Raw genomic sequence first — 4,652 nt, forward strand, 5'->3', positions numbered from 1 at the left:
CAGTGCAGAGCAGAACAGCAAAGTAGTGCCCAGCCAGACAGAAGTTAAAAGACTTTATGCACTTTAAATCATGAAGTAAGCAAACTGGGTCATGATGTAGAAACATTTAAGCGATACTCAAGCCAATTTACTGTGAACAAAGGAACGTGCAGATATTCAACAAAGTTCCAGCTGCAGAAAAAAATAAAAATTTTAAAACAGAAGCAACTAAGTAGCAATCACTTCAATGGAAATAATTATATCATATGCACCGGCCAAAGCAGTGTGCCTGAGGAAAGATTAGTTTGTCACAACACAATTGGAAAATCAGTGGTTATAACAGTACAGCACATAAACTCCAGACACAGCACCCAAAATCAGTCAAAGCCAGACAAAAAGCCACATAACACAAAACTATTGCAATGTCCAAACAAAGCAGCTAAAATGCCAGTTCATAAACATTGCAGTAATCTGCTACACCACAACATTTTGTTTTATTAAATTCCCTCTGCTCATGCATCAGTATAGCATGGATAAAATGATATAAGTTTAGACTTATGCCACTTAATATATACCACTGTGAGCTGCTTTTTATTGATTCAAGTAAAATGCATTTATAGCATAAATTGTAGATATTCCAGATTATATCCCTTTGCTCTACCCAGTTTAACTTTCATTGTCATCAGTTCATATTAACTTTTTTTCATTGATATATATGGCATGGACATATATCCTGATATCATTTATTCAGAGCTTCCTTGTGCCTGGCTTGGACACATGTGTTTACAAGACTTATATTGCTTCTAAAATCATTTGGCCTACAAATAGTAAGCATATTATTTTGTACTTGCTCGAACCGTTTCAGTGATATTTAAGACTTCTGTGCTGCATTTATTTATCTGGTTGAATTTATCACTATTTTTCAGCCTGCATTTTTTAATTTTTGCAAAGTTTTTGTGTGTTGTAAATATTTCTTAGGGTTAGTAAACTTATTTACAAGGATTCCTGACACTGCAGGAATTCCAACTTCTGTTGTAAAGCATTTGTTACTACACTTGAGATCAAAGCCAGTTTGTTTTACATTGGAAGGGCTCTTTCGCACTCTGGTGAGAGCAGAGTGCTAAATTCAACCTATCCAAGGTGGGAGCTACTGGTCGATAATTTTGTTACAGTCTTTCATCCTGCTCATATAAAAACCTTACATTTTTGTAAGAGTGTATTCATTTATTCAGAGCTTACTTGTGGCTGGCTTGAACATTGGTCAACAAGATTTGGATTGCTTCTAAAATCATCTGGCCTACAAAGCTGATATAAGTATATATCTATCTATCTATCTATCTATCTATCTATCTATATATATATATATATATTTTTTTTTTTTTTTTTTTTTTTGTGCTTGGTCTAACCACTTCAGTGATATTTAACAGTTCTGTGCTGCACTTGTTTATTTTGTTGCATTTTTCACTGTTTTTCAGCCTGCACGTAAGTTTTGCAACGTTTTTGCATGTTATGAACATTTCTCAGGATTAGTGAACTTATTTCCAAGGATTCCTGATATTGGAGGAATTCTAACTTCTGTTGTAAAGCATTGTTACTGCACTTGAGCTCAAAGACAGTTTGTTTCACAATGGAAGGGTTCTTCTGCACTCTGTTTGGAGCAGGGAGCTAAACTTAACCCACCCAAAGTGGTAACTACTGGTCAATAGCTTACTGTGTTTTCATCTGACTGGCCTGAGGGTTTAACTTTATAAAAGTCTTTCATCCTGCTTGTATAAGCGTTACATTTTTGCAAGAGTGTGCTCATTTATTCAGAGCTTTCTTGTGTCTGGTTTGGACACCTATGGCTACAAGTCTTGGATTGCTTCTGATACCAATTCTATTTAATTTAGCATAGACTAGATTCAGATCTACTAAATCTAGGCTGTTTGGCATAAAGTGAGCCCTAAATCCAGACATCCTACATTAGGAAAGCCCTCCTGCACCCTTGTGGCAGAAGTGTGGTGCACAGGAACCTATGAGTTTGGGACTGATTATTGAAATAGGGCTCAGTTTTGGGCTCTACCCCTGGCTAGTTTGTGTTAAAACTGTTATACCTCCCTTCTATTTAAGCACTGCATTTGCTCGGTTTTGCACAATATTTGGCAGAGCTGCTCTGAGTTTGCTGACCTAGCCTGAGACCTGGCGTGAGTCTGTTTTACTAATTTGCTCCTTCATTTCTTGCTGTTGTTGCTGCTTTGATCATTTTTATTCTGCACTTGGTATCATACCATTTCTGTTTAATTTAGCATAGGCTGGACTCATATCTGCTGAATCTAGGCTGTTTGGCATAAACTGAGGAATAAATCCAGTCATCCTACACTAGGATGGCCCTCCTGCACCCTTGTGGCAGAAGTGTGCAGCAAAGGAACCCCTCTGAGTTGTGAATTGTTGGAATAGGGCTCAGTTTTGGCCTCTACCATTGGCTGGTTTGTGTTAAAACTGTTGTAACTCACTTCTAGTTAAACAGTGCATTTGCTCACTGTGCAACAGTGTTTAGTACTGTGGTGTATAGATGCAAATAGAAAGACAAATTTTCCCTAGAAATCTTCTAGGAACTCTACTAAGCTTCCATTCTTCTCGGCACACAACTCAGTTGTGCACTGCTGCCCAGAGAGCAACTTAGCTGCACTTTTTGAGGCATTGATGTGGGTTTCTACTCTATAACCTTTCCATAGATTGGCAGATTTCACTAGTCCTACAGCAGAACCAGGTCCATCTAGTCACCTCCCCTACTTACTACTGAGTGCACCTGACATAATGGATGGACAGATTCCCATCATTTCTCCAGCAAGCCTGATTGACATGGATATCCTGAGGCAATGTAGCTATTGCCTCAGGTATACTGACAACCTATTGTTCCTATAGCATACAAATACAATATGTGAGAGATTTATCTATACTATGAATCTGGAATCAATGTTCTCTCTCTCACATAAAAACAAATCAGGTAATAAACAGGTTGTCAGCACATACATACACAGACACACACCACCTCTTTCACAAACCAAGTGCACAACACATAAATCCACATACGCAGAGGTACTCACTAGAAATTTACCAAAAGAACAGAGATCGCTCAATTGCAAACCCTCTGCACATAATATAGTTCCAACAGAATCCACTACACATAAAAACAAATGTATCAGTGTCTCACCCAATAAGTCCTTAAGATAAAACAACTCAAAACCAAATGTCTTGGTCATAGGTGACTCCATAGTGAGACACACAGATGTCTCCCTCAGCAGGCTAAACAAGGAGAAGGTCACAGTCAGCTGCCTGTCAGGTGCCAGAATCCACCAAATCATACACGGATGCAGGTTTCTCAACAACAAGCACTGTTATGACTCTATCATAGCCCATGTTGGAGTGAATGACTTGAGATGTACTTCACTGGATTATATGAAGAGAGACACGACTAAGCTTTCAGACTGTGTGTCCCAGACAAGTATGTCCTTACCCTAGGCAGCATTCTACCTTCACTCAAGATGATGCCTCAATACAAACAAAAAATGATCAACTTCAACAACTGGCTTAGCTTCTAGTGTCATTCCAGGGAAACCAGTATTTGTCAGCCTGGAATGATATGGTTGATAGACCATGCTGCTTTGCCAGAGATGGTCTTTGTCGTGTTCTTTTGCTTTAGAAAGAAGACGCGGGACAACTGTGTGCTGTTGCTACCAACTCCAAACTTTATTGACCAGCAAACGCACATAAACATCCTTCCTGTCTCACAGTCCTTACGTCATGCACCTCCCCCGCCCCCAAAGAACATTAGCTAAGGCAAGACAACTCAGTCCATTGAATACACCACATCTCCTTTTCTATAAGGCCCCTTTTCTCTTATTACAAAACCCAGAACTATTCAATTTCTTCAACTTCACTACGAACTTGGTACATCGACACAAAATGCTCACTTAGCCATGTTCGCATTACTATAACACAAATGACATTGCTATTTACAGACTGATCTCTACAGATCCAATCGGTCCGGCTTGTTAATAATTCTTCCTGATCTGGTCCTCACAACATCACTATGTACCCGGGTTTCCGGGGGAAGGCCATTGCAAGGTGGCAAGGCCTCAACAGTCTTACTTAACACACTTTCCTGACACACAGGAGTTGATTCACACTCAGGTACAGGTAAGGGAATCAAATGCACACGGTTTCGCCGCACAGTCCCTTGTGGCACGTCTACCTTAAATGACCTCGGCGAGTAATGTTTTTGATCTACAGTAGCTGGGGTCTTCATATCTGTCACCCACACCTGGTCACCGGGCAACACATCACCCAGCGGCCTTGCCCGATGGCGTCTGTTGTAGTTTGCCGCATTATGCACCCTCTTCTCCTCCTCTCTCCCCACAAGCCTTCTCCAGTCAGGCAGCACAGGGTCCAACTGCGAAGGGTGAATCGGAAGAGAAGTCCGCAACCGACGTCCCATGAGAAGTTCCGCAGGGCTATATCCATTCTGCAGTGGCGTTGTCCTGTACGCCAGAAGAGCCATGTACGGATCGACACTTTTTTTTAGCAGGTTCTTCACAGTCTGAACCGCACGTTCTGCCTCCCCGTTACTCTGCGGGAACCTGGGGCTGCTTGTGACATGCTCGAAGCCATAAGCAGTTGCGAAGTCCACAAAA

This window comes from Protopterus annectens, chromosome 5.part1 (genome assembly GCF_019279795.1).
Source record: "Protopterus annectens isolate FY-2018-M chromosome 5.part1, PAN1.0, whole genome shotgun sequence".
NCBI lineage: Eukaryota > Metazoa > Chordata > Ceratodontiformes > Protopteridae > Protopterus > Protopterus annectens.